This window comes from Lithobates pipiens, unplaced genomic scaffold (assembly GCF_037356315.1).
Source record: "Lithobates pipiens isolate NorthernLeopardFrog02 unplaced genomic scaffold, aLitPip1_a1.2 Scaffold_22, whole genome shotgun sequence".
Classification (NCBI taxonomy): Eukaryota; Metazoa; Chordata; class Amphibia; order Anura; family Ranidae; genus Lithobates; species Lithobates pipiens.
Genome location: NW_027507784.1, coordinates 224,267,342 through 224,279,027, shown reverse-complemented (window position 1 = coordinate 224,279,027; position 11,686 = coordinate 224,267,342). Strand labels below are relative to the sequence as shown.

The 11,686-nt window shown below is 43.7% G+C and overlaps 1 long non-coding RNA gene across 1 annotated transcript; it reads left to right on the top strand.

The window, feature by feature from the left end:
* The first annotated feature begins 399 nt into the window (after positions 1-399).
* On the top strand, positions 400-9,409 carry LOC143924527 (uncharacterized). The gene is made up of 2 exons (XR_013261884.1): positions 400-907; positions 7,130-9,409. It is a non-coding gene; the product is annotated as an uncharacterized LOC143924527 (long non-coding RNA).
* Positions 9,410-11,686: the final 2,277 nt, after the last annotated feature.

The following is an 11,686-nucleotide window of genomic DNA, read 5'->3' as shown; positions in this document are numbered from 1 at the left end:
ACATTCTAAAGGACAGTGGGTTATCCCTTTCAGTAGTTTCTACTTTGGGTAATGCCAGCAAGCCGGTCTCCAGAGTCATTTACCACAGAGTCTGGAAGGCATATGTTTCCTGGTGTGGATCCAGGGGTTGGCACCCCAGGAAGTATGTCATAGGTAGGATCCTTGAATTCCTGCAAATGGGATTGGAAATTAAGCTGGCCTTGAGTACTATCAAGGGCCAGGTCTCAGCCCTGTCAGTGTTTTTTCAATGGCCTCTTGCTTCTCACTCTCTGGTGCGTAGTTTTATTCAGGGGGCAACGCGGATCAATCCCCCTGTCAGGGCACCTCTTAATCCTTGGGATTTGAATTTAGTCTTATCGGCTTTACAGAATCAGCCTTTTGAGTCTTTATTGTTATAAGGGAATACTTATTGAAATTACCAAAGATATACTAAGTCAAAAATCTAAGATAATATGCTTAGGCTTGCATTTCAATAGGTTCAGAATTAAGATGCAAGATGTTGACATATCAGGAAACATCTGTCTGTGGTAAGAGGCACAGGGATAGATAGGACTGGTTACGCAAGAATATGGTCAGTCAGCAGATGCTGAAAAGGCAAAATAACTGTCAGAAGATTGTATTTAACCTTTGACTTACATAATGTCATGAGTTTAAGAAAATTGTTGATGTATGTGTAAAATCACCCTATTGGCCCTTCACAGGGCAGGGCTTTTGTGTAATACCACATAAAAGACGGTCCACTTTCCATTAAACCTTGTAATCAGTTACCACGTACCCACGAGTATGTGTATTTGGTTATCCGCCGGCGATTGGGACCTCCATTGAGCCACTCCAGCCTAGGCTATCCAGGGGAATCTAGAAGACGAACACCTTACAGTTTTGGTACCAGAAAGTGGGGTTTGCACAGGTAAGTCATTTACACCTTTTGCCTCTTTTTATGGTAATTGGCGTTTATGCTTGACCTGTCCAAACAACCATTATAAGAAATTTAATTGTATATATATATATATAAACTGTGCCTTCGCAACGGACTAGGCTGGTCCCTTGGGGGGTGAAAAGGGTTCGCAGGTACTGAGGAGTCTGACTAGGTTGGTCCGACTATAAACTAAGAGAGATATTCATGATTATATTCTAACACGGGAGGTATCATATACGCCCGTGACATAAGGATTGGCTAAATGGACGCCCACTTTGAGAACTTTTAAAGTGCACTATAAATAATGAAATGCATCATGATGTGATTGTAAAGTTTTAAAGCTGAAATCTTAAACCATAAAAATATGTCTGTTTCTCTTTAGGTGCAAGCGTAAGTATATAGAGTATTAACGTTGTATAAGATATAATTATATAGAGTGGATATCTGTTTGAATAAACCCAAATGTTGTTAAATGAATACAGAGTATTAAGAACCAGATTGTAGTGAGGTACGCTAGGTTTATTTTTTTCTTAGCATTTATGAAAGGTAGATTCTTTTGACCACTAGACCTACAGGCTTCTCTTGCAGACTTGGTGTAAGAGGGGTATATCCCGCCACCAGGAAAGATTTACCCTTCATCGTATATTAAGGGTAAATCTTCATAGTTTTATATAAGTCCATCTGCCCCAAAAAAGATCAGGGATCCTACTCCCAGACCAGAGACCGGATTGTTGGACAAACCGGGTGTTATCACCTGTGTCCTGCCACTAGACACACACTGCCCAGACTACTAGATGGGGAATTCTGCAGCAACCCAAGCCATGGCCACCCCATCACCCTATGAATTTGTCAGTAATATGATCCCTGGCCCCCAGGTAGAACCATTTTGGACACAAGTCCGAGAAAGGTGTCAGCAATTGGGGATACATGACCCAGGGCCATATGGTCCTTGTACTGAGGAAGACTGGCAGGAAGTAAGTAAAATATGCCAAATCCACAAAAATTCGTACCCTCCAGGGAAGTGGGAAAATATTCAATATATAAAAGATTGTTACCATGCATGGGATAAATGTCTACACAAATATAAAAAGAAGCATATTAATAAAACTACAAAGCTTACTCCAAATATAGGACCCAGTGCTATGGCTGAAGCCACTGCACCCCCTTCACCTCCCCCTCCCCCGCCTCAATGTCCACCCCCACCTTATGTTATGGTAAAAAACGAGGATGGGACGCCAGGTTCATACCTTCAACTATATCCTTCACTGGATCCTGTAGTCCTAGCCGCCATAGCACACACCACAGCAACACCACAACAAGTGGCCCAATGGGAACAAGTAAGTAGGGGAAGAGAGGAAGAGGGGAGACAGGAAGAAGTTACAGGACAAGAAGAAGTGGGTAGTCCCGAAAAGCAGGAATTAGAGGCACAGATAAAAGAGTTTGAAGAGAGGAAAAAGGAGGAAGAAGAGAAAATAGGGAAAAGGAGAACTGAGTTAGAAAAACTTATGGAAGAACTAAAACAAAAAGAAATAGCCCTCAATGAGGCAGAAAAGGTAGAAGTGGAGAGGAAAATAGAGTTGGAAATGTATCAGAAAGGCTTGGAAGAAAGGGAGAAGGAATTCCAGGAGGGAAAAGAGAGAGAGGAACAAAAGATGGAGGACTTAAAAAAGGAACTAGAAAAGTTAATAAGGCAATTAGGGAAGAAGGAGGAAATGTTAAAAGAAGCGCAGGATAGGATTATATCGCTGCCCCCCACCACTACAAGAAGCCATACAAAAGAGACACCTATTCCCAAAACTGAGGAGTCAGGTCCAATTAGTAAAAAAGGGACATCATCCATAGAAGAGGAAACTGAGGAAGAAGTAGTAGGGGCTTCATTCAAAGCACCTTTGATGACCATGGGGAACACCGAGGTGCATATACCATTACCTTTGGGTACACTCTCCAAAATAAAAGAACTATGTCCCAATCCCAAGAAGTATCCACGAGATGCAGGTACCTTTCTGGCAAAATATAGTGCAGGCACAGGGCTTGACAAAGATGACATAAAAAGTATTCTTAGCATTGTAGACCCAGACAGCCCAGAAGTAGCCCCTGTAGACGACCTATGGGCAACCCATATCCAGACCGATAAGGATTGGATATCCTTTTGGAAAGGCATGGGAGGTCATTGGTCCAAATTATACAAAGGATCATCTGCACTCCAAGAACTGATCCTAGCCAAGCAGGCAAGCAGGGACCTAAAGAGAAATTCTATGATTACTGTACCAGAGTATACTCCCTATGGAAAGCTGTAGATGGGGCCACACCACAATTATTTACTACTACCATCATGTCGCGAGGCGATCCCAAAGTGACGCACTTGCTCAAATTCACAAACCCCAAATGGGCAGAGCAAGCACCAGATGAATTCATGAAGGACGCTAGGTCCAGAGAGACTTCAGGAGTCTTTGAACAAAAAGGGGGAATTTTCCCCTCCTTGACACAAACACAAACCCTAGTCACACCTGAAACCTCATCCTCACCACCGCACCTCATGACCATGCAGCCCTACCCACCTGACCAAGGATGTTTCAATTGTGGGGAACAGGGACATTGGAAATCACAGTGCCCATATAGACAGAGGGTGAGCTATCCAAGGGGCAGGGGAAGGGGGTACAACGCTGCTAATCGCCCCCCCCCCTCACACTACAAGGTACCCCCAATATCCGCCACCTCCCCAAACACCATCTCAAAACCATGCGCTTGCACAGCCACCCTACACCCCAACCTCTAACAGACCTCCCCCTCGAATCCCCATGCAGTGGCCGTCTACCCGACAAACACACCCCCAATAGGGATGCCTAGAGTATGTCCCTTCCCTCAGTCTGGTGTGCCACAACCTATCATGGAAGAGTCTACCACAAGTTATATTACGCGTAGACAACCACATAGTGTGTTTCCTGCTTGATTCAGGTGCCACTTTTAGCTCATTAAATGATGAGAGGTATGACACACCACTGTGTACTGAGGGACACTCTATTGGAATAAATGGGACATCGGTTACTCATTCCGTCACCCCGCCTTTACCAGTCTCTACCCCGGATGGACTAGAGCTATGTATGCAGAGTTTCGCTGTCCTGACTTCCTGTCCAGTATCCCTAATGGGCAGAGATTTACTATCCCAGTTGAACATTACCATTAAGTTTGACAAAGACGGCTCCCTCACTGCGAGTTCCCCTCTTTGTGACTTACACAGCCCAAAAAGACATGCACACAGGAGTTTCTTTCTAATGATACCTTCCTCCCTTGACCATCACACAATTTGGGCAGAAAACAAAGGTAGTGTGGGCTTTATTAATTGCACACCATATGCACCCCAAATGCGATCAGATGCGGGGATACAATATCAAAAACAGTATCCCCTACCCCCAGAGAAAGTCAAAGGCATCTCCCCTCAAATTAATGATTACATATCAAAAGGTATCCTGAAACCAATCATCAGTCCCTGGAACACGCCCATTTACCCCGTAAAAAAGGCCAGTGGGGAGTGGAGACTTGTACAAGACCTAAGGGCAGTTAACAAACAAGTGATTCCACTTCCACCCCTAGTCTCAGACATCACTTTTATCTTCTCATGTATACCGGCACATTCTCTATGCTACACAGTGATTGATTTAGCAAATGCCTTCTTTAGCATTCCCATTGCGGAAGAGGCCCAGCCTATGTTTGGCTTCTCCTGGACGGAGGGCCAGTTGACGGGTCAGTTAACCTGGACACGCCTGCCTCAGGGGTATGTTGATAGTCCTGCTGCCTTCTCTATGGTACTCAATGAGACTGTCAAATCTTGGACGCCTGAGCGAGGGTCGGTGCTAATACAGTATGTGGACGACTTGCTCTTGTGCAGTCGCACTGCTGAAGATTGTGCGGTCGATTCCACATCTCTGTTGAACCATCTAGCCCACATCGGGCATTTAGCATCCAGAAAGAAGATACAGTGGTGTATGCCACAAGTGGAATACTTGGGGTGCATACTGAAAGGGGGGACAAGGATGGTCTCCCCCAAACGCGCCGCAGCCCTACAAGCTCTGAGCCCCCCAAAAGACAAGGCAGCCCTGCTCTCATTCTTGGGCGCTGTGGTATATTGCCGCCAGTGGATCCCCGACTGTTCTCATTATGATGGCATACTAAGAGAGGCCACCGCCTCAACAGCCCCTAGGCAGGTTGATTGGACAGAGGAACGGCTTAAGGCCTTCCAGGCCCTATTGAACAGTTTGTCATGTGCACCCGCCCTGGGGTTGGTAGACTATGGTAAAGCTTTTCAACTATACTGTGTAGTCTCGGGGACCTCTTTTGCCGCGGTTTTGACACAACAGCATGGAACAGGCTACCGCCCTGTCTCCTACCTATCTAAAAAACTCCCCCTTCAGGTTCAAGGCATGTCATCATGCCTTCAGAATTTAGCCGCCTGTGCTATGGCCGTACAAGATGCCAACAAGATGGTCTTGGGACACCCGATGACGCTTTACACCACACATTCTGTCACCCACCTCATACAGAACATGAACACCCAACACATGACCTCACAAAGACTCAGTGGATATGAGATTTCCCTCATGAACACAGACAATCTGTCTCTCAAATATGTTCCCGCCAACAACCCTGCCGTCCATCTCTTGCACTCCATGTTACGCCTACCACAAGACCCAGACCAGTTTCATGACTGTATAACACGAGTGGAGTCTATCACATCACCAAGACCAGACCTCACCGACGTACCGATTACCAATGCAGACGATGTTTTTGTGGACGGTAGTTGCTCCCGTCCCTCCTATTCCACCTTCCAAACAGGATATGCAATAGTCCAGTTGCCAAACAAGGTATTAGAAGCCAAACCACTGCCCCCCTCTTCGGCTCAGGTGGCTGAACTAGAAGCCCTCACCAGGGCCTGCATTTTATTTACAGATAAGAAGGTGAACATTTACACAGACAGTAGATATGCATTTGGGGTGGTGCATGACTTCGGAGTAATATGGGCTAAAAGAGGTTTTAAAACAGCAGATAATAAACCTATTTCCAATGCTACCCAGATTCAGGCACTTCTTCGGGCTATTTTGCTCCCAAAAGAGGTGGCAATAATTAAAGTAAAAGCACATTCTTCAGATAATAGCAGACTTTCCAAGGGAAATGCCTTAGCTGACCGAGAAGCGAAAAAGGCAGCCCAGTCCTCCACCCAGGAGCCCACCCCCACGTCCATGTACTTTAAGGATCATTTCACCTGTCCTAACTTTAAATCTGTAGTGGCACAAATGCAATCTTTAGCCACTGAGGAAGATGTCTTGTATTGGGTGAAGGCTGGCTTGACCAAAGACCCAGAGGGTCTGTGGTCAAAAGAGGGGAAGATATTGGGAATACCTGAGGCAAGCAGTATTCTAATTCTCTCCTACCTTCATGGTCCAGGACACATAGGTGCCGTCCCTTTAGCCACTATGTACACCAAATCTTTCTGCACAAACGCCTTGAACAAACAAGTCAAACTCCTGACCACAAGTTGCCTTACCTGTGCTCAAAACAATGTGCAGGGCAAACGGCATGGCCTACATGGTCATCTACCCCCACCAATAGGTCCCCTTACAGATTTACAAGTAGACTTCACACACATGCCAAAACAAAAGGGGAACCTAAAATTCCTGTGCGTTGTCGTAGATAAATTTTCAGGCTGGGTTGAAGCCACTCCCTGTGCAGGTGAGACAGCCAATATAGCAGCAAAATGCTTGCTGAATAACTGGATTTGTAGGTTTGGCATACCAACATCTATTTGGTCAGATAGGGGACCTGCATTCAGCTCCTCCGTTACCCAGGCTGTGGCTAAATTGTTAGGGCTGCAATGGAAACTACACATCCCCTATCACCCTCAAAGCGCAGGGGTAGTGGAAAGAATGAATAGAAATATAAAGGATAAATTGAAAAAGGCCACAGGGGGCACAATGAAGGGATGGCTTGATCACCTCCCTTCTGTGCTATTCCAGATTAGAACGGCACCCCATGCCAGAACGAAACTTTCACCTTTTGAAATTTTGATGGGAGTCCCCGCAAATATAGAATTACCCCCATTAGACCAAGACACTGATATTGACATTTATTCCCAACAGGAAATGTACGTGAAAAACCTGGTAAGTATGCTTCATGAAATAAACGAACAAGTTTCTGTCACCTTCTCTCCTCTCTCCACAGAGCCAACACACCCCTTCATCCCAGGAGATCAAGTGCTAGTCAAGCAACTGGCCCACAAAAAGAGGATCGGACCAATCTACTCTGGACCTTGGAAGGTTGAAAAGGTGTCCAGAACTGCGGTCCTGACTGACCAAGGAAACACCTGGATCCACGCCAGCAGGCTGAAAAAGTGCCCACCGCTTCCCACAACCCCCGACCCCCCACCTATTGAAGAAGAACCCGACCCACCCGAACAGCTACCGGAACTGCAAGAGATTCAGGAAGGCATTGGACAATTAACCCTTGAAACCTTACACGATAGCGAGGAAGAAGGACAAGCATAAGAACTTGTAGAAATGTTTTTACCTTCAGTGTCAGGGAAGGCTGTATGCCTTTGGGGTAGTCTGGTACTACTTGTATTCCTGCCCACATGGTTTATAGCCAACTGTATATATCATCCAGAAGACTTAGGTCTATTAAAAGGGATATGTGGACCACCTAAGATGAATAATACCCCCGGCCAAAGACATAGTAGAAGTATTGTACCCGTTAATGAGTCACCTAAGGGACTGACTGACAAGATGTTACTACTAAAATTCAAATATAGCTATGCTCAAAAATCCGGTTTTGAGAAATGCTGGATTTGCAGCAAGCTACATCCCAGTACAGCTAGAATCCCTCTCATGGCAGTCCCCTTGAATTTTACCCACCTCCTTAATGGAACACCCCCTATCGTCCTAACGAATGTTACTAGGACCCTTTCAAATAAAACCCTCACTTTCCAAATTATAGGTAGAAGCCACTTCCCAGACTGGTGTTTCCAACTGGGAAACACCACAGATGGAGCCGAGGTTTGCAAACAAGCAAAACTTAACATTTCAATGACATCGCTTAACAGTCCTTCTTTCTTCCATACTTCAGATCCCACCCTAAATGCCACCTTTTTAGACTTTCTTAGCTCCAGTACCAAGTCTACAATACACCAATTAATGTCAATTCTGATGCTCTCTGGCCTTTCTGATACTCTTAGGAACGTGTTCCATAAACGGCCCCTAGCTCTAGGAAATACCATATATATATGCTGCGGCAAACTCTGTCACCCCTGGATCCCAACCAAACCCCAGGGGTGGTGTTACCTTGCAGCCCTGGTTCCTATCATGGGGGTATTAGGGGATAACAAGGGAAGTCACCTCCTTGAAGCTAGCATGCATCCTAGATATCCCCTTAGACACCGTAATAAACGAGAATTGTTTTTAGAAAAAGATATGGCCTGGGCATGGTTCCCTTCCTGGACAGGGTGGGGAATTGACCTAATGAAAAGATTAAATAACTACACTGGCATAATTGATGAGATTCTGGAGGAAAATTCTGATGACATAACCAAACTAAATCTAGAAACTAGGGCAATTAGGAAGCAACTAGAACTACATGAGTTGGCTATAGAAAGTATGAGTGCAGCCCTTACTGGCCTCTGTGAGACTACTGAGGATTATGAGTGCTGTACCTGGATTCATAATACCAGCATCGAAGTCCCAGACTATTATGACGTTATTGCCCAACACAGGGAAGAGGTAAATAAACTACAGAAAGAGGCAAGAAACATAGGAAAAAAACTGGGATCCATTCTCGAGCAGTTTTAGTTTTGGGGGATTAATATCTTGGCTCCGAAATACTGCCATGACAATTGCCACTGTGATTCTCTTCATTCTATCTTTATATGCCTGTTATAAGATAATCAAATGTTTATGTAAAAAGGGAAACACGGCCGCTCCGGAGGATCTGAAACTCACTTCCATTGTTAAAGGTCCAACGGTATGGTATAAAAACCAAGAGCACAAGGGTTCGGAGTATGAAGCCTGTGCTATTAAATTAGAAAAGGAATGATCATTATGTAAATCACAGAATGATCAAAGGGAGGATTATAAGGGAATACTTATTGAAATTACCAAAGATATACTAAGTCAAAAATCTAAGATAATATGCTTAGGCTTGCATTTCAATAGGTTCAGAATTAAGATGCAAGATGTTGACATATCAGGAAACATCTGTCTGTGGTAAGAGGCACAGGGATAGATAGGACTGGTTACGCAAGAATATGGTCAGTCAGCAGATGCTGAAAAGGCAAAATAACTGTCAGAAGATTGTATTTAACCTTTGACTTACATAATGTCATGAGTTTAAGAAAATTGTTGATGTATGTGTAAAATCACCCTATTGGCCCTTCACAGGGCAGGGCTTTTGTGTAATACCACATAAAAGACGGTCCACTTTCCATTAAACCTTGTAATCAGTTACCACGTACCCACGAGTATGTGTATTTGGTTATCCGCCGGCGATTGGGACCTCCATTGAGCCACTCCAGCCTAGGCTATCCAGGGGAATCTAGAAGACGAACACCTTACAATTGTTATTTGATCGTTTATAAGGATAAGGTGGTTTTGCGTCCCCATCCTGAATTCCTACCAAAGGTGGTGACAAGTTTTCATTTAAACCAGGATATTATTCTGCCTTCTTTCTTCCCAGAGCCTCGATGTAGGAAAGAGAAGGCACTACATTCCCTTGATGTAGTAAGAGCGATCAGAGTCTATTTTAAGTAGATGTTAAAGGTCATGAGGATATTGCCTTTGGACGTAGTGTACTGCAGGCTGCAGAATGAGTTCTCTAGCCTCTTTTGGCCCTACCTTTTTTTCTTGTGTCTCCCTCACTTCAGTTGTCATTGCTATGGGACATCCCACATAGTAACTACTATGGCTCTGTGTCCCCTGATATATGAAAAGAAAACAGGATTTTTAAAACAGCTTACCTGTAAAATCCTTTTCTTTGAAGTACATTAGGGGACCCAGAGGTCCCTCCGTTCTTTGGTATACACTTGTATTGCTTGGCTACAAAACTGAGGTAATCCCAGTAGTGGGAGGGGTTATATAGGGAGTGCACTTCTGGTCTTAGGGCGTGCCAGTGTCCATCACCTAAAGGTGGCCTATTAACCCACACAGTAAGTACTATGGCTCTGTGTCCCCTGATGTACTTCAAAGAAAAAGATTTTACAGGTAAGCTGTTTTAAAAATCCTGTTTTCACCTACTTTGGGTAGCGTGCTTGACTGCCACCTAGCGATGTGAGTCAGACAATACATCAACTTATTTTCCTTAACAGAAAAAAGGAGATGCAACTTATTTTCCTTAACAGAATAAAGGAAATACAACTTAATTTCCTTAACAGAATAAAGGAAATAGACTTGGAACAAGCTCAAGAGTTTTTGGACATATAATAAATACACAATCTTGTTCACAGACCTGCTGTCTTGTTTCAGACAAGCTTAAACCTTCTATGAAATTAACTTAACCAATTACATTAATTCTTAACACTTCTATATATGGTTTACCTTTCCTAAAATATGGCCCTTTACCTAAATTGTGTCTATAACCTCCGGGGACACTACTCATCAAATTTGCCCTTTGGTTCTTGAAACAAAACAGCAGTCCACACATACACTCAGCGTAATTCATCCAGCGTGATACTTTTAAAGCAGTTTTTACAATCATACACAGATTACACAATACATAGATCATCAGTCTCTTGTTCTGTCCCAAACAGAACTAAAACTCTAGAGTACTCTGTAAATTCTCCTAAGGTTACCAAAACCTTTTCAAGAAGGTTACCAAAACCTTTTCAAGTGTTCCCAAAACACTATTTATATGACCAATGTAAATTCTCCTAAGGTTACCAAAACCTTTTCAAGTGTTCCCAAAACACTATTTACATGACCGGTCAACTTTTATCTCTACTTATGAGAGGTTCTATATTTTGGGGTGGAACCCAAGGGAGCCTGACAAGTTAAATTCACTCAATAAGAATAAGATTCACTTACCACATCCATTAAGTGCTGTTAGTCTTCCAATCTTGGACGAGCCCCCAGTGCTTTAAGGGTTAATCCTGTGTCTAGGGTGGTTCCTTTAACCTCTCAGATCTCAGATCGATGTATTATGCAATTTCAGATATATCTGGAGCCAAGTCCCAGAGAATAAAAGACATGCATTCGATATAGTGTTCTGGGAACTGACTGTATTTGATTAGTCAGAAGGCGTCTCTTATAGCAAATTACAAGTCACCCAGAATATTCATAATAAAAAATGCGCAGTAGACAGTTACTGCTGGTTAAAACAAATAGCCTTTGTTCTTTGTTCTCTGCTGCTGAAGGAATGTGAATACTTTAGATAAGGATGGAAGCTTAGCATAATCTTTCATGTGGTTCTAATGCAAGAGTAGGGATTGGAGTTTTATTTAAACCTTTTCACGGTACCAAAACCAAATGGGTTATGCCAGACCTATTCTAGATCTCAAAGATCTAAACCGGTTTCTGAATATCCGCTCCTTTCGAGTCTATCCGATTAGTGGTCTCCATCCTACAAGGTGGAGAACGTGTGGCATCAATAGACATCAGGGATGCTAACTCCATGTATCTATATTGTACCTATATTTTCCGCTCACCAGAAATATCTATGTTTCAGGGTAGAAAATCTTCATTTTCAGTTTGTAGCTCTGCCTTTCGGTCTAGTTACTCCACCTCGAGTATTTACAAA